This window comes from Lissotriton helveticus, chromosome 8, assembly GCF_964261635.1.
Source record: "Lissotriton helveticus chromosome 8, aLisHel1.1, whole genome shotgun sequence".
Lineage (NCBI taxonomy): Eukaryota > Metazoa > Chordata > Amphibia > Caudata > Salamandridae > Lissotriton > Lissotriton helveticus.
Window position 1 is genome coordinate 1,150,982,114 of NC_136069.1, and position 22,573 is coordinate 1,151,004,686.

General features: G+C 38.3%; 1 protein-coding gene across 1 annotated transcript in view; it reads left to right on the forward strand.

The window, feature by feature from the left end:
• LOC144773175 (interleukin-1 receptor type 1-like) overlaps window positions 1–22,573 on the forward strand; it is a 319,985-nt gene that overhangs the window by 131,890 nt on the left and 165,522 nt on the right. The gene's annotated exons all lie outside the window — the stretch shown is intronic.

Below are 22,573 nucleotides of genomic sequence, written 5' to 3' on the forward strand. Positions count from 1 at the left end.
ATATATATCTTTTTTTAAACGTTAATTTCTCAAAATCCACTGGAGCACATATATTGAGACCTACAAAAGGCACATCGGGCTACCAGTCCCTACAATTTTGCCAAGTTTCGTGCAAATCCATTCAGCCGTTCGGGCTAAAAGTGAGGCCAACCGCCCTATGGAAAACTCAATGTTAAAAACACGTTTTGGGACCCCCCTTTTTTCTCGGCCCCCACTGGACGAACCCCCCCCAAATTTTCAAGGGCTGCTCAGAAACAAAATGTGCCATTTTCCTGAAAATTTCAGCCAATTCCGTCCACAAACGCCAAAGTTATTAGACATAGAATTTTCAAAAAACCCATAGAGAAAAAATCCTAACTATATATACCTACTGGCGACCGCCAGTAGGTAATATATATATATATATATATATATATATATATATATATATATATATATATATATATATATATATTACCTACAGGCGGTCGCCAGTAGGTAGTTATAGTTAGGACCTAGTTTCCATAGGAAATCCACAACATTCTATTTGGAATAACTTTGGCACCGGTGGACGAATTTCTCCAAGAAAATGGCCTGCTCGGTTCCGCTCCTTCCCTCAAAGTTCGGGGGTGATTTGTCAAGTGGGGGCCTAGAAAAAAGGGGGGTCCCAAAAAGTGTTTTCCCCATGCAATTTTCTATAGGCTACAGCCCGAACGGCTGAACGGAATTACACCAAATTTGGCAAATAGGTAGAGTTTGGTTCGCAGATTGTGCTTTTTGTTAAATGGTGTAAATCCGTTCAGTAGTTTCTAAGAAAATTACAAGTAAAATCATGGCGATATCTAGAGACGAAGTACGGCACGCGTATGGAAATTCGTACAATTACGAGCACGAGCTGCATGCTGATTGGCTGTCAACTGTCTGTCAACACTCCAAACCAGGACGTGTTGGCAGCCATCTTGTTCGTCGCTAGAACCGAGTCCCAAGAAAACAGTAAAACAAAGTTGAGAAATAATGAAAGGGGGCAGGGTAGAAACATCCTGACCCTCTAGGCTTGCTCAGGGGGTCGTACATGGATTTTTAGGCTATATTACTTTTAAAAATAGAAAAATCGCGGGTTACGCGTACGGAAATCCGTACAATTACGAGCACGAGCTGCATGCTGATTGGCTGTCAACTGTCTGTCAACATTCCAAACCAGGAAGTGTTGGCAGCCATCTTGTTCGTCGCTAGGACCGAGTCACAAGAAAACAGTAAAACAAAGTTGAGAAATAAGGAAAGGGGGCAGGGTAGAAACATCCTGACCCTCTAGGCTTGCTCAGGGGGTCGTACATGGATTTTTAGAAAAAATTGAAAAATCGCGGATTACGCGTACGGAAATCCATACCACTGCGAGCACGAGCTGCATGTTGATTGGTTGTCAACTGTCTGTCAACGCTCCAAACCAGGAAGTGTTGGCAGCCATCTTTTATTTTGAAGTATGCGGGGGGGCTCATGGACCTCCTACATGCCCCGGGGACCACCTTCCTGGGGCAGTAATATTTAAAATAGGGGGGTTCGTGACGGCACGGACCTCCCAACCCCAGGGACTACCACTTCTCGGGGCTTTTTAATGTTGGGAGGGGGTCGCGCGGTCTCCGTGCTGGAGCGCTTGATGGCTCTGGAGACCACCATCTCTCAGGGCCGACTCCTGCAGTGTCCCGGGGTGCCTACCCCCGGGACACTGCTGTTTGCTATGGTAGGGTGGGAGCGCCGCGGCTCTCACTTTAGTACAGGAAACCAGTTTCCTTTTTGAAAGAGAGAGCAAGTTAATCTGCTGTCTCTTTCAAGTACGAAAGCAGATTGCTTCTCGTTAGAGAGAGCAGCATGTGAGCTGCTCTCTCTGAGAAAGCAATGCTGGCTCTCGAGGGACGCGGGGAGCCGGCTGGGACCGTGGGGGCATTGGGGTTCCCTCCACGGTGCCCAATGTTATTTTTTTAGTCCCGGGGGATGGGGTCCTTAAACATTCGTACATATAATTTCTGCAAAATCCTTTTTTATATTGGGGAACAGAGTATTACTACAATGACTTTTTTTCATCCATGTATCTTTTTTACTTTTTCTTTATTTGAATTCCATTTTATTTACAGTATGTTTCTACCTCTCTTCAAAATGAGTTCCGCAGCGTAGCGTCCGTTGCAGTGTTCTTAGCTTTTGTGTTCTTTTGTCTTCTCACCAGTTTGTGTTCAAGATTCGGTGTCCTATTTGTGTAGCTTTCCTTTGTGTATCTTTTGTGCACCCTTCTTTTGTGTATGTTTTTTTTAATCTGACTTTGTTTATTCAGTGCTTCATCCAGTGTTCTGAATATAGCAGTACATCTGTAAACATGTACTTTACTCCTTTCCTTTGCCTCCCTCCACCGTAATTGACAACGTAATGGGGTGAGTCAAACTAAGGCACTGCTGTCGTCACTGTTTTAAGTTTGCAACACAGTAAGTAGGATAAATAAATAAATAAAGCACTTGACAGAATGCAGAGTGACACTGTATTTATTGTATTTAATTTTTGAATGTTTTCAAAATAAAATATACTCATGTACAAAATATTGTTGCTTTATTTGCAAGATAAACATTTAATATATTTCATATGAATCACCACACATGCTGATATTACAGTAAAGATAAAATGAAGTGTTTATGTTTTTGCACAAGGACCTACAACATAAGAAATTCAGTATGGAAAATCAACAAAAGAATTTGGAAGACAGTTTCGAAATTAATAACAGTGTCATAGAAGAGCTGAACATACTTTTTACAAGTAACTAGAATGAAGAGGAAGATATAAATGCTGCAGATATTAGCTGTGATTGCCTAGACTAAACCTTAGATGTTGGTTTTCTGGAAGCATTAGATGACATCGAGTATGATCATATGACTTTTGAAATTGATAATCAGTAATATGAAATACATGATGACATTATTTTAGAAGCTCTATTAAGTTATGAGATGTTATAAGAATACATTTATTAAAATGGTTTAAGACATTCTTCTTGCAGAATTGTAATCATTCAGCTAGTACTGAAGTACTCATGTTGCAAAGTGGGCCTTAGGGCATGGACTGCTTCAAACCCCTATAGATTATGTATGCACTCTTCCATACACCAGCAAATTTGTCTTTTATACCTTCAATTGCCCAGTCTGTTTCCTTACACTTCCAGGAAAAACTAACACACTTCTAGAAAGGCAGCAAGTGTGCAAATTTCTTACTGCCTTCGGCTGGGGTAGTTGTTACAACAAAAAGGCTCGATAAAGGGCCTGCACTTTGAATACGAATATGAAATAGAAGAATACTTAATAACCATAGCCAAGAAAGGCAGCAAGTAGGTGTGTGTACGTGTGGATTGAAATGTTCATCTACTTGTTCAATTTGTCCAGATGTGGAATCTCTACTTCTACAGTTATTTCTTCTTCTCCCAAATACAATTTTTTATAGTATTGATTATTTTTTACCAGATACAACATTGCTTTTTTCACTTTCCTAACATCCAGTAATTCTTGCCAGATTTTCTTACTCTTAGTATGAACGCCATTAACCCCTTGGGCGTGGCTACGATTCTGCGCCTGTGCGGCACATTTCGATCGCGGGTGCGATCATGACGGCTCATCAGCACATGAGCACTGTGTGCCATGACGGCTCCCGGCCGTCATCAGCACCGAAGGGGTTAACTAAAATAACTAGAGGTTTATCTTCAATATTTTGTACACCAATTGTTTCAATATTTTTCATTGTTGTATCAATACAGATATTGTGATACATATTATCCAATTAGAAGAATAATTGATAATCTCAGTCAGGAATGACTGCAAGTGTGGAAATTACCCAGTGCCTTCAGCCGGGGAAGTAGTTACAACATAAAAGGCCCCATAAAGGGCCATGACTTTGAATCAGAATATGAAATTGAAGAATAATTGTCAACCACTGCGAAGAAAGGCAGCAAGTGCGGAAATTTTCCACTGCCTTCTGCTAGGGTAGTATGTACATGAAAAAGATTCGATAAAGGGCCTTGACTTTGAATCAGAATATGAAATTGAACAATAATTGATAACCCCTGCGAAGAAAGGCAGCAAGTGCGCACATTTTTTACTGCCTTCTGCCGGGGTAGTATCTACGTGAAAAAGGCTTGATAAAGGGCCTTGACTTTAAATCAGAATATGAAATTGAAGAGCAATTGATAACCCCAGACAAGAAAGGCAGCAAGTAAGTGTGTGTATGTGTGGGTGATGTGTTCATTGAATGAAAGATGAATAAGGTAAAAAGTAAGAAAGGCTGCAGACGCACCAAGTAACCACTGCCTTATCAGGGAAGTAGATCTTTGGATACCCAGCTCATTACACAGACTGTGCGTCGCAAGAAAGGATGCAAGTGTGGAAATTACCTACTGCTATTCATGGGAAGTAGTTACCAAGAAGGCTCAGAAAAGGGCCTGCACTTTGAATTTGTATTACAAGAAGAATAATTGATAACTCCAGCAAAGAAAGGCAGCAAGTGTGCAAATTTCCCACTGCCTTTGGCCAGAGTAGTAGCTACAACAAAAAGGCTTGATAAAGGGCCTTGACTTTGAATCAGAATATGAAATTGAACAATAATTGATAACTCCAGCCAAGAAAGGCAGCAAGTGTGCAAATTTCCCACTGCCTTTGGCCAGGGTAATAGCTACAACAAAAAGGCTCGATAAAGGGCCTTGACTTTGAATCAGAATATGAAATTGAAGAGTAATTGATGACCACAGCCAAGAAAGGCAGCTAAGTGTGTGTACATGTGGATGATGTGTTCATTGAATGGAAGATGATCTAGGTAAAAAGTTAGAAATGTTGAAGATGCGCAAAGTAACTATTGCCTTATCATGGAAGTAGATATTTGGGTACCGAGCTCATTACACAGACTGTGCGTCGGAAGAAAGGATGCAAGTGTGGAAATTACGCACTGCAATTTACGGGAAGTAGTTAACAAGAAGGCTGAATAAAGGGTGTGCACTTTGAATTTGTATTAGAAGAAGAATAATTGATAATCCCAGTCAAGAAAGGCAGCAAGTGTGCATTTTTCCAACTGCCTTCGGTTGGAGTAGTTACAACAAAAAAGGTTGATAAATGTCTAATGAGTAATGTTGAGGACAGATATGTTCCTGTTTTTATGAAGTTGATGGACTGTTTCACTTAACAGAAAAGTTCATCGCAATAAATGTATAGAAAGGTTAAGTTTACTAACATCAAGATTAATATGTGAGTATGGACTGCTTGCTGAAGATGCTGTTGCAGCAGTTTATGTGCTTGGTGCAGCAGCAGGTGGGTTGCCCTGCAATTTTTGTGTTGCAGCTCAAGCAAAGTTGTTGTGGTGTAAGTTCTTCACGTGTCGCACTATATTTACTGTGTCAAAGAAGTCTTTTTTGGATGGATTACCCTTTGAAAGAGTTGTTTGGGAAATTTTACAGATTACTTTTGGAGCATTAACCTCCGGCTGGAGTAGTAGCTACGACAAAAAGGTTTGATAAAGGGCCCTGACGTTCAATCAGAATATGAAATTGAAGAATAATTGATAATCCCATTCAAGAAAGGCAGCAAATATACAACTCTTCCCTTTAATCCTGTTTGTAAATCTGAAGGAGGCAATTTTCCTGTCTTAAGCTCCATACGAACAATAGCCCGAAATGGATGCACACATTGAATAAGAATAGACTCATAGTTATTTAAATCCATCAGTTCAGAAGGAATAATTACCAACTCAAGATTATTATGCACAGCTCTAGCAGGCATTTTGTTCTCATCTAATTTGTTATAACAATATTTACAAATACGCTTATCAGAACCCAAATCAAAATAATTCTCTACCAACTAATAAGTTGCAAAATGCTTCCATTCATTATTATTTTCCTTTTTACTTTTTAAAAACAGATGAACAGTCCTGGTTTGATTTTTATAATGAGTTTGTTGAAAACAAATAGAAGAATAATTTGGCGTTTCAAGTGAAATCACCTTAAACTTTGTAATATCTTGCTCAAAATTTTCTACAGTACAACATTGTACATTCTCTTTCACATTTTCTTCTATTATTATCTCAGTTTCTGCACTGTCTTCCTGAGGACCAAAGTAACTAAGCTGAATTTCATCAGAGACATTTGTTACATCTGATACAGCTGCATGGAAAAGAGTACTGTACAACTTTTTTTAACATTAGTGCTGGAATTTTTGGGTAATACAATGTTCTGACTAATTTTCTCATTTGAGTATGATGAACTGGTAACATTCTGGATTGGTGAAAAACACTTTGCCATACTTTTTTAGAAAGACAACCAGAGAATGACCTTGCAAACCAGTTTTTTCTGTGACCCTGCAAGGGTCTTAGTCTTGCAACATCTTAATCATTTGTTTAACACTTTTCTTAGTATAGTTATGTAAGAAATTGCATAAAAAATCAATAGATTCTTGACTTACAGTATAAATACTACTACAATTGCAAGTGTTCACTGGAGCTTTAGGACGTCTCCCTAAAACTTCCTCAGCTAACACTTCTTTTGCAGTTCTAGGAACAATTTTCTTTTTCACAATAGCACAACCATTTCTAACCTCATAAGCACGACCACTAGTGTCAACTGCATGTAACAAATTATTACTCTGAGGATAACTCTCATCATTAAAAAAAGGCTCAGAACTTAAACTATGGTTCCATTCACCCCAAAAAACCTCTGAAAAAATAATTCTGTTAGTTACTCTTTTCCACTTACTTTTGGCCTTCATTAAACGGATTGGTTTATCTAGTGATCGAATTGTATTGATTAGTATAACAAATTAAAAAAAAATCTTGATCAAGGCAGCAAGTATGCAAATTAAGCACTGCTTTCGGCTGGGTTAGTTGATACCAATTACAAGATAATGTCAAAAAAGTAATGTTGAGCATAGCGATGCTCCTGCTCCCTGCATTTTATTAGGTCGATAGACTGTTCCCCGTAAGACAAAAGTTCATCACAATAAATGCATAGAATGTTAATTTCACCGAAATCAGGATCAATTTGTGGGTGTGGATTGCTTGCTGAATATGCTGCTACAGCAATCGATGTGCTTGTTGCAGCAGAAGGTGGGTTTTCCTGTAACGTCCGTGTCGGAGCTCGAGCAAAGTTATTGGGTGCAAGTTCTTGATATGTCGCATCATACTTGGGGGCCCATTATGATGTCAGGCGGATTGCCTCCGCCAGGCTGGCGGTAGCCACCGCCGGCCTGGCGGAGGCAATCCGCCCGACACCTATGCCTGGATTCCCCCCCGCCGTATTAGGAGGGCGGGGGGGAGCGCGGCGGACGGAAAGACCGTCCAATGCTTTACCGCCACGGTCGCCTTGCCACCGCGGCGGAATGGGAATAATATGGTGGCGGTGTCCAATGGACACCGCCAGCCCGTTTACAATGGTGGGTGCAAGGGGCCTTTCTGCGACGGCAATGCCGCCACGGAAAGGCAGGCGGTGTGTGCTGTGGGGGGCCCCGGTGATGGCAGAGGTGGGGGATCACAGGGGGGTACCTATGGTACCCCGCACATTTGCATATGCAAAGCGGCAGGCACCGCGCAGTGCCTGCCGTTTTGCATATGCAAATGCGTTCAGAAATGTTTAGCCTTGTGGCGGGCGGTGCAGAGTGCACCGCCCGCCTCAATGCTAAACATGTAGGATGTGCCCGCCACTGTGGCGGGCACATCCTAATTCCCCCTACGGGACCCCCGCCCTTATGGCGGGCGGTCCCGTTCTCCGTTAGGGTGGCGGGCTGACAAAGTCCGCCCACCATCCTAATGTGTCCCCTAGTGTGCCAAAGGAGTATTTTTTGGATGCATCACTCCTTTAAATAGTTGTTTGGAAAATTTTACAGGTTACTAATGGAGCATTAACCTTTTTTTGCCCTACAGGGATAGTAAATATGTTCCAAATTAGAGCTTTTTTCTTCTTATTTGAAGGGTCTTCAGGAATTAAATTTCTTTTTGAAGAAAAGCTGGAAGATGAGTCTATTGCTGTTATTATGGAGATCTTCTTACTATTTGACAGGATTCTCAGAAGAGATGGTCCTTCTTAGGAGCTCAAAGTAGAATGAATAAAAAGGGAGGGATCTTTGAACAGTTTGAATAGGAACTACTACATTATAATATGTATACTTTCTGGCTTTTTTTCAGTTCAATATTCAATTTCTTGTACAGATTTAAGTACTCGATTTCATGTTGCATGAAGACTTAGACTCAGCCAAATGATTCTTCTAGATTTGGAGTAAAGACTTGCAGATGATAAGCGATCTGAACATTCATAAGCTCCAATTTCTCGATGAGATAACATCTTTAAACTGTAACTATATAATTTTTTAGTTAGACTTTTCTTGTAGGAAATCTCTTCTCACATCTCCTTCAATTCTGTCTTTTCTGATTTTGTTATGTAGGGTGTTAGATATCGAGTAACAGCAACGGAAGTTTTCTGCAATATATTGAATGTCTATGTTAGCATTCCACATGGACAAAATGACTGGGTTGTAGTCATTTATATATTTTGACTTTTGATTTCTTTTTAAGTTGTATGTATTTTTTGGAGACTTTCTTGTGATAGTATGTAGCAAAGATGACATAAAACTGTTCACTCTTCCTTTCAATATTACAGGACGTGGAAATCCAAAACGGCATTTGGTGTAGAACTTGTTCTTAAATTTGTATTTCCGATGACAGTATTTCCCACAATGATGGCTTTGTAATCGTAAGACTTGTTGTTTTAAGTCCTTATCTAGTGTACCTTTGGGTATATTACATGTAGCATATTTTCCAATAAAAGACAGCACAGTATCATCTGACTCAGTTGCAAATTTGGGAGCATCTTTGATCCATATTAGCATATGTATGTGAGGAGCATCTTCGGTTGATACTCTTTTCTCCAAAAGAAATCCAAAACCTTTCCAAGAGGAGAATTGTTTTTATTGGTGATAAAAGATATTCTAGCTTCGAATATATGATTGAAATACCCGTATACAATAACTGGATCCAAAGAGCACACTTCTCCAGGTGTCTTGTATTTAATATTTAGTATCTTTGGATTTGTGTCTCAAAGAAATTGAAGTAAATCATCCCAAGCGTACTCAGCACAGCTCACATACACATTTTTATAATATTGATTAGTTTTTTTACTAGATACGTTGCCTTTTTCACTTTCATAACATTCACTAATTCTTGCCAGATTTTCTTACTCCTAGTAGGAACGCCATTAACAAGAATAACTAAAGGTTGATCTTCTACATTTTCTACACCAATTGTTTCAATTTTTTATAAAAAATCTACAGTCAAATATACAACTCTTCCCTTTAATCCTGTTTGTAAATCTGAAGGAGGCAATTTTCCTGTCTTAAGCTCCATATGAACAATAGCCCGAAATGGATGCACACATTGAATAAGAATAGACTCATAGTTATTTGAATCCGTCAGTTCAGAAGGAATATTTACCAACTCAAGATTATTATGCACAGCTCTAGCAGGCATTTTGTTCTCATCTAATTTGTTATAACAATATTTACAAATACGCTTATCAGAACCCAAATCAAAATAATTCTCTACCTACAAATAAGTTGCAAAATGCTTCCATTCATTATTATTTTCCTTTTTACTTTTTAAAAACAGATGAACAGTCCTGGTTTGATTTTTATAATGAGTTTGTTGAAAACAAATAGAAGAATAATTTGGCGTTTCAAGTGAAATCACCTTAAACTTTGTAATATCTTGCTCAAAATGTTCTACAGTACAACATTGTACATTCTCTTTCACATTTTCTTCTATTATTATCTCAGTTTCTGCACTGTCTTCCTGAGGACCAAAGTAAGTAAGCTGAATTTCATCAGAGACAATTGTTACTTCTGATACAGCTGCATGGAAAAGAGTACTGTACAACTTTTTTTAACATTAGTGCTGGAATTTTTGGGTAATACAATGTTCTGACTAATTTTCTCATTTGAGTATGATGAACTGGTAACATTCTGAATTGGTGAAAAACACTTCGCCATTTTTTTTTAGAAAGACAAGCCAGAGAATGACCTTGCAAACCAGTATTTTCTGTGACCCTGCAAGGGTCTTAGTCTTGCAACATCTTAATCATTTGTTTAACACTTTTCTTAATATAGTTATGTAAGAAATTGCATAAAAAATCAATAGATTCTTGACTTACAGTATAAATACTACTACAATTGCAAGTGTTCACTGGAGCTTTAGGACGTCTCCCTAAAACTTCCTCAGCTAACACTTCTTTTGCAGTTCTAGGAACAATTTTCTTTTTCACAATAGCACAACCATTTCTAACCTCATAAGCACGACCACTAGTGTCAACTGCATGTAACAAATTATTACTCTGAGGATAACTCTCATCATTAAAAAAAGGCTCAGAACTTGAACTATGGTTCCATTCACCCCAAAAAACCTCTGAAAAAATAATTCTGTTAGTTACTCTTTTCCACTTACTTTTGGCCTTCATTAAACGGATTGGTTTATCTAGTGATCGAATTGTATTGATTAGTACAACAAATTTTAAAAAAATCCATTTGAAAGCCCTCTCAAGTAAATTTTCTATAGTTTTCCTTTTCTTATAAAATGCGTTTGAAAAAAAAAATCTTCACTTTCTTAATTAAATTCGTCACAACTGTATTATAAAATTCAAGAATAATTGATAACCCTAGCCAAGAGAGGGAGCAAGTGTACAAATTTCATACTGCCTTCGGCTAGGGTAGTTGTTACAATAAAAAAGGCTTGATAAAGGGCCTGTACTTGGAATACGGATATGAAATAGAAGAATAGTTGATAACCGTAGACAAGAAAGGTAGCAAGTAGGTGTGTGTGCGTGTAGATGATGTGTTGATTGAGTGGAAGATGAATTATTTTAAAAATAAGAAAGGCTGCAAGTGTGCAAATTAATCACTACCTTTAGCTGGGGAAATAGTTACTACAAAAAGGCTAAATAAAGGGCCTTGAGTTTGAATCAGAATATCAAATTGAACAATAGTCATAACCTCTGCGAAGAAAGGCAGTAAATGCGCAAATTTTGCACTGCCTTCTGCCGGGGTAGTATGTAAATGAAAAAAGGCTTGATAAAGGGCCTGGACTTTGAATCATAATATCAAATTGAACAATAATTGATAACTCCAGCCAAGAAAGGCAGAAAGTGTGCAAATTTCCCACTGCCCTTGGACGGGGTAGTTTTACAACAAAAAAGCTTGATAAATGTGTAGTGACTGATGTTGAGGACAGCGATGCTCCTGTTTATTATTTTTGATGAGGTTGATAGACTATTTCACGTAACACAAAAGTTCATCGCAATAAATGCATAGAAATTTAAGTTTACCACAATCAAGATTAATATGCGAGTATGGACTGGTTGCCGAAGATGCTGTTGTAGCAGTTGATGTGCTTGGTGGAGCAGCAGGGGGGTTGCCCTTCAATCTTTGTGTTGCAGCTCAAGCAAAGTTGTTGGGGTGCAAGTTCTTCATGTGTCGCACTATATTTGATGTGCTAAAGAAGTATTTTTTGTATGGATCACCCTTTGAAAGAGTTGTTTGGCAAATTTTACAGATTACCTTTGGAGTATTAACCTTCAGCTGGGGTAGTAGCTATGACAAAAAGGTTCGATAAAGGGCCTTGATGTTCAATCAGTATATGAAATTGAGGAATAATTGATAATCCTAGCCAAGAAAGTCAGCAAGTGTGCATCTAAAGCAACGAAGTTCTGTGGAGTGTGCAATGATGCATGGTCCAAGCAGGACACATTGGTAGCAAAGTCTTTAAAATCAAGTTTTCTAATAAATATTGATTGTCCATTCACAGAAGTAAGTTGAAGTATATCTTCAAAAAGTATGATATTTTTTTTTCTAAATAAGTCATCTCATTCAATACGGTCACATGGTGATGATTTGTGGTGCACTGAGTTAGTAATACCTTTGGCGCTGAGCTTGAACGTACCCTGTGATGATGTGTGGTCGGGGGGAGGTACAGTAATTGAAGTAATGTATTTTGTTGATTGAATTCTGCATCAATTCCATTTAAAAGGACAGTATGTCTCACGGTGACATAAAACTGTTCACTCTTCTTTGTGATGATTTATGGTGCACTGAGTAAGTAGTATCTTTGGCGTTGAGCTTGTACGTTTCCTGTGCAGTGTATATTGAAGGCAGTTGTTAACAGACATAGACAAATGGTTTTTGTCACTTATTTAAACAAAATGTGAACACATATAGCAGAATTGTGTCTACATTAAATAAATGAAGGCTGAATTTCCCAGTGTTCAAAGTTTAAGAAAATCTGAGGACATTGTGCAATTGTCTTTGTTTTAAGTAAATGAAGATTGTATTGAATGTTTTCTGTAGTGCTGGCACTCTTGGTATCAAGTTGTGAACTCTACTGAGCGCAGAATTGATTGAAGGCACTTCTCAGCACACATACTGAGAGAAATTTACAACTGAATTGAAGTTGTGAACCCTGCTGTCCGTAATGTACATCGAAGGTACTAATTGACACAAACATCGATAAATGCTATTTTGTACAAATAACAGAATGTAAGGACACAGTACAATTGTCTCTTCCTTAAGTAAAGCAAGGCTGGATTCAATGCTGTCCTTAATGTAGAAGGAAAGCTGAATTCAAGTTGTGAACCCTGCTGTCTGCAGTGTAGATTGAAGGCTCTAGTGAGCACAGTTATAGATGAATGATATTTGTGACAACCTTTTACAAAATCGGAAGACACAGAATTCATTAGTCTCTACCTTAAATAAAGCAAGGCAGAATTAAATGTTTTCTGTAGTGGTGGAGCTCCTGCTATCAAGTTTTGATTTTTACTGACCGCAGAATATATTGAAGGCAGTTGTCAGCACAGATATTGAAGACAAAGTTGGTTAGATTTTGAATGTTCCAGAGAACCTGGAAGGAACGGACATTAAAAAGTTAATTATTTCACTTCTCGAAGAACATTTCTCATGGGCCAAAGAAGCCAACCTTACGGACGACATACATAGGGTACACCGGAATCCTTTCAGGAAAAACAATGAGAGAAAGACACCAAGGAAAATCCACTCAGGACAGACAATGGGAGTTAGGGCAACATATGCAAGAACTAAAATCCCTTGGCGCTACTGTTAAGATGAAATTCCCTGCCGCTCTGAAGATCATGTGGAGAAACAAAATGCATAACATTAAGGATCCCAGAGAGGTAGAAATCTTCATAGGACAAATAAAAGATCAATTGTGGTCCGAAACAGAAAGTCAACCAAGGTGACAATCGCAAATCTAGGCGAAGCAAAGAGCTCAAACAGGGAGAATAATACCGCCCAAAAAGAAGAAGGGAGGCTTCCTCAGGGTGGGAAACAATGAACCTCACAAAAAACACAAATACTTTACAAAAAGAGAGCACGGGTGGGGAGCAAAATAGGGAAAAAACAGAAAAAATGTCCTCAGTAATTATAGTAAAAGGAACGCATGGGGCCCATAAACTTGAAATAAGTAAAGGTACTCCTAACAACAACAAAAGAAATGGCGACAATTTCTAAACAATTCAGAGTTCTCTCTTGGAAAGTCAACGGACTTAGAACACCCAGTAGAAGGAGAAGGATTCTCGAATACCTGAAGGAGGTAGACAGCGAGATAATCATATAACAGGAGACGCACCTTCTAAGTGCAGAATGGGACCGAATAATGAAAAATCTCAGCTGGGTTGACGCCTATGTCTGTACCAATCAGGACTGCAACATCAAAGGCATAGCAATAATCTTCAAAAAATCACTCAAAGCCAAAATTGAACACAAGGTAGTTGACAACAAAGGAAGATGGGCCATAATCAAAGTAAGAATACATGATAACTCTTTCACAGTAGCAGGTTACTACGGTCCAAACGTAGACAACCCAACTCCTCTGTCAAAACTTTACACAGAACTACTATCAACAACTGCACCGATAATTTTAGGGGGCGATTATAACATTTTGATAGACCCCAGTCTGGATAGATCTCCCCCAGGAAGACAAACAAACCTACCCAAAATGAGGGAATGGCTATGTAACTACAAAAATGACCTGGGACTGATGGACATGTGGAAAGAAAAAGGTGACAAAAAATACCCCTTTACCTTCCATAATAAAAAGCTTGGCCACAGATCTTGAATCGACTATTTCTTCATAAATACGAGTCTACGAGGTAATGTCAGGAGTATAGAACATAGAACGTCTACCAGAACATCTGTCCGACCACTCGGCAGTCCAACTAACCCTACAAATAACAAAAAACAACACACAACCTAGATGGACGGTCGACCGTACCATACTATTAGACCCCCAGGCAGTAGAAGAACTAGGGATAACCACAGCAAATTTCTTTGAGGATAATCAAGTTGGCACATCAAAACAAAACACCTGGGACACATATAAAGCTGTCATCAGGGGAAAGCTACTAAGTATGGGAGCCTACAGATCCAGACATACAAAACTAGAAGTTGGAGGTATGGAAAAAGATATAAAAGCGCTCGATCTTCAAATTGTGGCGGAAAATACTCCAGATATCAAAGACACACTAGAGAAGGAAAGGCTACAACTAAAGGAGAAACTAGTCGACCTCCTTGAAAATACAGTGAGGAAAAGATGGGAAGCCAGTAAATTATCAAACCACGAATATGGAGAAGGATGCGGTAAAATGCTGGCTTGGAAAACGAAGAAAGACCAAACTAGAAATAAAATAATCTGTATTCAACAAAACAACCAAAATTAACCAAGCACTGAGGACTCTATAATAATGCAGGAGTTCATTAACTTCTTTTCCAACCTATACAAGGAGGACACAAATCCTACAGAGGAACACATCTGGAAATACCTAGATCTCCTACCACTTCCTCTACTAACGGAAATGGAAAAAGAGGAACTAAACGCTGAAATCACAATTAATGAAGTAAGAACCATTATAAAAGGCCTGAAAAAAGGGAAAGCAGCAGGCCCAGACGCATTACCCAATGAGCTTTACATAATCTTGAGAGATTCCTTGGCCCGCCATTAACAGAGCTGCTAAATCTAATTTATAAAGCACAGGATAAAATTCCCGACTCCTGGAACGGCGCGACCATCAGCATAATCTTAAAACCAGGAAAAAAAACAGCACTCTGTGAGTCGTACAGACCTATTTCACTACTAAACTGTGACTATAAAATCTTTATGCAGGTCATGGCAAAGAGACTAGCCTCGATAATGACAAAACTGATTAAACCTGATCAAAAAGGCTTTGTAAAAGGAAGACAACTACAAGAAATAACCCATGAGCTTTTTGCTGCAATAGACATAGCCATCTCCGAAAAAGTCCCTTTGACCATAATCACCTTCGATGCTGCCAAAGCATTTGACAGGGTCAACTGGACATTTCTGAACAAAGTCATTAGTAAATACAATCTAGGGGAGAATTTTGGCCACATGGTGGCAGAGATATATGTAAAAAACCAAGGTCGAAGATACTTGTCAACGGGGGCCTTACCAGCAATATTGTAATACAAAGAGGAACAAAGCAAGGAAGCCCGCTATCACCCATACTTTTCAATTTATATATTGAGCCTCTGGCAAGCTCCCTTAGAAACCACAACTCAATAACCCCCTTTAAACATCAGGAATGCTCCAAAAAGGTGGCACTATATGCAGATGATCTGATGATATTCACAAATAACTATCAGAGTTCTTCTGCAGCAATAGAGGACACAATAGCCAATTTTGGCAGAGTTTCAGGGTATCTGACAAACCAAGAAAAAACCGAGGCCATGAGCTGGAACACGCACCACAGCACCCCATATTCTACAGGTAAAATAAAATACTTAGGCATTACCTTGGTTAAGGATATAGAAAAAGTACCCCAAATAAACCTCAACAGAGTTGCTGTAGAAACTAGCAAACTACTCAAAGTATGGGATGGACTTCCTCTTAGCTTCCTGGGAAGATCAAGCATAATAAAAATGTCCATTGTCCCCAAATTCACCTACCTCTTTAACACTATACCTGTGGAATTCAAGAGAGATGCTTAAAGAAAATTCAGGGAGAAATCACAAGCTTCATATGGTCATCTAAAGGAACAAGAATTGCATGGAAAAAATTAAGGAGAAGAAAATATGATGGGGGAATCTCCAGTCCCGACCTTCTCGAATACTCTAGGGCTTGCCAATTAAAAAATATGAGACCTCTTCTCAAGAATTACCAGTTTTACCCCGATTTACTACAAAATATGACAGGCAGAATAGATCAATTCCTATATAAATTTAGACACCCAACATTTTTCAAAAAGATAAAACTAAAGATCCTAATCAATGCAGCAAAACTATGGTATCAAGTCAGAAGTACTCTAAATATACCGTACTATAGCTCTCTGGCCCCCATTTGGGAATCTCCAGGCACACCAGATTGCTTAAAAGACTCCTTGGCCCTACCCCTGAAAGCTGCAGGAATCAAAAAATGGGGCCAGCTGATGACAGAAAAGTGCATAGTCTCCTGTGATCAAATGGTGGCAAATACAAGCTCATCCGTGTCCAAATTTAAATACTACCAACTTGTAAGCTGGGCTAAATCGCTTACAGAGGAGAAAAAGTGAAATGAGGACATAGAGAAATAAATGCTGAAAACCATCCGAATAAAAAAAGAAATATCTAGGTGGTATTGGGCTCTAATTACAGCAGGAGAAGAAGATGTATGATCCCAGATGCAGTTTGGAGGAAAGATATACCAGAATTAGACCTACAAAATATCTGGCTAAGATCACTGGAAAAGTGTTGGACTACCATAAAACCAGCCGCTCTGAAGAGAAACCACCTATTTACTATGCATAGGGCATATTGGACCCCGAAAAGATTATCAAAATTCAAGGGAGCCAGCATAAAGACGGATTGGAAAGGGCAAATGATCTACATATGTTCAAAGAATGCCCCACCCTCGACTCCTTCTGGCAAGAAGTCGGTAAGACGATAAGACTAGTACTGGGAAAACAACTAGAAGTAAGTACAACTCTTATTATCTTTGGGATCGATTCTAATATTGATTGGGGTAAGTTAACAAAAAAACAGGAAAACCTGCTGTTTGTACTGATACTACTAGCTAGGTGAGAGATTTGCATAAATTGGGTTAAACCAATATCACCACTGCATGGGGACTGGCTAAACTCCATAATAAAAACAAATAGAAGCGATAGAAAAGGGAAACCCAGTAAAAAGTTTAGTTTTTGGGAAATCTGGGAAAATTTCTATGAATCAGGTACTTTAACGTATTAATGTGGCCCCCGAAAACAAAGTCCAATGATTAAAGCGGTGACAATAATTCAGACGGGAAGAAATTCCCGCCGAGTACCCAGGAGGGATAGCTCACCCCACAAAAAACGGAATTATTGATTATGATAAAGGTCACAGGAGACCCCAAACCAAAAACAACCAGTAAAGGGAAACTCCCCACCTCAGGATGGCCAACAAGGGGCTGTGAAGGCACAAAAGTTTGAAGGAATGGGCTCCCGTCATAAACCTTACACGTATAATCGCAAAATGAGGACAAAAAAACAAAAACAATTGTCTCTTCCTTAAGTAAAGCAAGGCTGGATTCAATGCTGTCCTTAATGTAGAAGGAAAGCCGAATTCAGGTTGTGAACCCTGCTGTCTGCAGTGTAGATTGAAGGCTCTAGTGAGCACAGTAATAGATGAATGCTATTTGTGACATTCTTTTACAAAATCGGAAGACATAGAATCCATTAGCCTCTACCAAAAAATAAAGCAAGGCTGGCTTGCATGTTTTCTGTAGTAGTGGAGCTCCTGCTATCAAGTTATGAACTCTAGTGACCGCAGATTAGATTGAAGGGAGTTGTAAGGACAGATATTGAAGACAAATTTAGTTCCAAACCTGAATTCAAGTTGTGAACCCTGCTGTCCACAGTATAAATTGAAGGCAGTTGTTGTAACAAAGATCGATGAATGCTATTTTGTCACAGTTAACAGAATTTGAGGACACAGTACAATTGTCTGCCTTAAATAAAGCAAGGCTGGATTCAATGTTGTCCTTAGTGTAGATGGAAAGGTGAATTCAAGTTGGGAACCCTGCTTTCCGCAGTGTAGATTGAAGGCTCTAGTGAGCACAGTTATAGATGAATGCTATTTGTGACAACCTTTTACAAAATCGGAAGACATAGAATTCATTAGTCTCTACCTTAAATAAAGCAAGGCAGAATTAAATGTTTTCTGTAGTAGTGGAGCTCCTGCTATCAAGTTTTGATTTTTACTGACCGCAAAATATATTGAAGGCAGTTGTCAGCACAGATATTGAAGACAAATTTAGTTACAAAGCTGAATTCAAGTTGTGAACCCTGCTGTCCGCAGTGTAGATTGAAGTTGTTGACACAAAGTTCGATGAATGCTATTTGGTCACAGTTAACAGAATCTGAGGACACAGTACAATTGTCTGTCTTAAATAAAGCAAGCCTGGATTCAATGCTGTCCTCAGTGTAGATGGAAAGGTGAATTCAAGTTGTGAAACATGCTGTCCGCAGTGTAGATTGAAGGGTTTAGTGAGCACAGTTATAGATGAATGCTATTTGTCAGATTCTTTTACAAAATTGGAAGATGTAGAATCTATTACTCTCTACCTTAAATAAAGGAAGGCTGGCTTCAATGTTTTCTGTAGTACTGATGTGCTCGTGGTATGAAGAGGTAAACTCTGTTGTTCGTAGTGTACATTTGTAGATAGTACTTAGTACAGACATTGAGGAATGTTTCTTGTGCCATCCATTAACAAAATTGTCTCTGCCTTACATAAATCAAGTTGTGTCCAATTGTCTCTGCCTTAAATAAATCGAGACTGAATTAATTGTTGTCTTTAGTGCTATAGCGCCTCTGGTACCAAGTGGTGAACTCTGTTGATCGCAGTGTACATTTGAAGGCAGTTCTTAATATAGCCATTGAGGAACGTTTTTGTGGCATGCTTTAACAAAATTGTCTCTGCCTTACATAAATCAAGGCTAATTTGAATGCTGTGCATTGTGCAGATGGAAAGCTGCATTCAAGTTGTGAACCCTGCTGTCCATAGTGTAGATCGAAGGCAGTAGTTGACACAGACATGGAGGAATGCTTTTTGTCACTTATTTAAACAAAATCTGAAGACATACAGTGGAAATATCTCTAAATTAAAAAAATGAAGGCTGAATTTCCTACTGTTCAAACTGTAAGAAAATCTGACGACATTGTGAAATTGTCTCTGTTTTAAATAAATCAAGATTGTATTGAATGTTTTCTATAGTGCTGGCGCTGTTGGTATGTAGTTGTCAACTCTACTGAGGGCAGAATTGATTGAAGGCAGTTGTCAGCACACAAATTGAAGAGAAATTTACATGCAAAGCTGAATTGAAGTTGTGAAGCTTGCTGTTTGCAATGTATATCGAAGGTAGTTCTCGACAGAAACATCGATGAATGCTATTTTGTGCAGTTAACAGAATCTGTGGAGATAGTACAATTGTCTCTGCCTTAAATAAATTGAGACTAATATGTCATACTGTGTTTTAAGAATTTGCTGCATTCTTAAATGCACAAAGGCAAGCATTAAGTTTGATACCATGCTTACGTCATCAATAATGAGAAGTTTCATTTTCTTCAAGAGTCTTCACAACAAGTTTCTCCAGATAGCTTGTGGTATTGCAATTTGTTGTCATGCTCCACAGGTAGTATAAGTAAGGAGGACTTAATACATCTTGTTTGCATTTGCCCGAATCTAGCTCATGCACGAGGCATCTTCCTAAAAAAGCTTGGAACGACCGAGGCAGAAGAACATGCAGATCGGCGATCATGGCAACCCTAAATCCAACTGACACTCATCTGAACTGTCTATTAACAAAATTCCTTCTGGCTCATGTACATGCCCTGAAATGTAACCCGGTACTCTGCATAGAAAAGGGCAATAGGACGGTTGACTCTGCGATAGAGGGCTCTCCCAAACTTAACATTGAACAGTATTAGAATTTAGGGAGACACATTTTACATGGATCAACAAATGTCTTCTGATCGATTTTTAACTTGTATATTGTGTATATTAAGATATCAAATTTTTAGGTTTCGGGGTAACAGAATGTAGACAAATAATAAGATCTTTAATTGTAGCACAAGATTTTATACAATGTTTGTTAAGGAAAATTTAAATTTATATTTCAACACCTAAACAAAATAATTGCTGAATTTCAAACAGAAAATTAAGTAGGAATGTTAGAGGAAGTTTGGTCCAACTCTAAAAGGATTGTGCAAATTGTGACAGCTGAAAGAAGAGTGTCTCAACATTAGTTTTTATGATAATTCAGACACAACACTAGATTGCAGGAGTGTGCAAATATCTAATTAGACATCTTGCATGCGCTCATATGTGACTTACAAATAAACATTTTGTACATATCTAACCAGTAAAAGGTAAGTAACATTTACATTTGGTTTTATAAAGTCAAGGTGGTCATCGAAACATGGGGCCTGTTGGGAAGATAGTGAAAAGTAACTTGTTATTAATATTGCATTGTTTAAAGGTCAGTAGCTTTTTGAAATGAAAACTTTATATGTATTTACATGGTAAAGATAGTTATCTCTCATCACTTAGTGGAAACCTGGTAATGACTCCATAACTTGGAAGGGCACATAGCCAGCTTTCCAACATGGTGGACGTAACTCTAAAAAGACCCTTGCAAATGACTCAGTTATCTGAGTGAGGGTAACATACTCCCTGTATCAGACAAAGGTGAGCTGGAGAGTTAATGCGTTCTAAAGACACCAAGGACTTATATCATTTAATTTTGATATTCTGGATTTTCACTCATTGAGGGTACTTACCATTAACTCTTGCACATATGTTGTTGAAGTATCTTGGTTGCAGACAACACAATACTTTTCAAAAGACTCTAAATGTAAAAAAAGATGTACATTAGGACATCATAACAGTAATGCTAACAATTAAAAACTTAGTTTGCAATATATTATGCATGAGTCTAGGTGTTTTTGATCCAGGATTAGAGACAGTTACAACTGTTGCAAAGATATTCAAATGGCTTCACACAAACAATATTGAAAATTCACAACTATAATGACAATATCTTACTATACTATGTTAAAAAGTAATGATATGTCTTTATCTATGAAAGATCATGTATGAAAAAACAAAATGAAGAAGAATCCAATGTTCAGGACAACACTAGAGTGTGAGACCTTATTTATCATTGAAATGTTAAAGTCAAACGTGATGACTCCATTAGGTTCATCGCAATTTTCAGTCCATAATTCCCCAGAAATATTACATTAGTAAAAATCTGGGCTATTGGCTGCTGAGTTGGGTAGCATTCTGCAAACTGAAAACATAAATACAAATGTATATGTTGAGCAAAAGTCGAACCTAAATGTTAAATTAATCATATGTTTCAGAGTAGAGAATTTCAGTACACACATTGATGGGAAATTATTACTTAAAGATAAATAAGTGTAATAGGAATGAAAATATACATATATTTGGTGTTGAGAGACATGTTTTTGAGAGGAAGGCATTGATTACTTGTAAAAATATATGAAAGCACATTAGCTTCTTAAGAGGAACCAATATGTACATCATATGCTATTAGCTATAGTAGACACAATTTACATGTAGCAGAACGTGGCGTACCTGGTACAGGTGCTGAGGATGGAACAGGTTGTGAAGATGGAACAGGTTGTAAAGATCGAAAATGTTGTGTAGATCAAACAGGTTGTGAAGATCGAACAGGTCCTGAAGATGGTACAGGTGCTGGTGAATTATCACTGGTTATGCTTCCTGCAAATTAATTTTGAAAAAGTAACATTTCTTAAAGAAGAAATTAGTTTAAAAACCTAACACAAACGTTTCTGAAACACAAAAAGTGCATCCCAAATAACTTTTTTATATTAATGTAGTTTGAAAAATATGTTGTGTGCAGAAAGTTTAAGCAAGGGATATAGAATACAGTCTAATCAAATACAGAGGTAAGGCCTGTCAAATGGATGCAGTTTGAAAACATGACAGTTTAACAAACGGCGCTCAGGCCCTGCAGTGATAGGCTTGATTTTTATATTTAGAGTTTCTTGTGTGGGGGGCACAATTACTGCTGTAGGACCAGTAGTAGCATTTACATGAGCAGCCTTGGTATACATAACTATCAAGACTAACATTTTAATCATGGACAAACAATTACCATTACACTTTCAAAAAAGGCAGCAATTGCACTTAAAGACTGATCATGAAGTGGTGAAGTGTCCAAAACATGTATTTTGGCGAAAGCATGTCATAAAAAGATGTACGATAGAGGGAAAAATGGTTAGGTAACCTAAGCCAAATAAAGGGCCAGTACAACACCGTAGTGTCAAGGCTATAAATCCAACAATTCTTATGAACAAAACTATGCTAGTCTGAGGGGCAAAACTTTCGTAGGCCAACTGGAGCACAGAAAAAAACAACTATAGGTCACGTCAGGAAGCAAGAAATGTTAAGTCAGCGGAGGATTAAAAGGGAGCAAATATGATGATTAATAGAGAGTACGTATGTTGAAACATAAAGCACGTGGTGT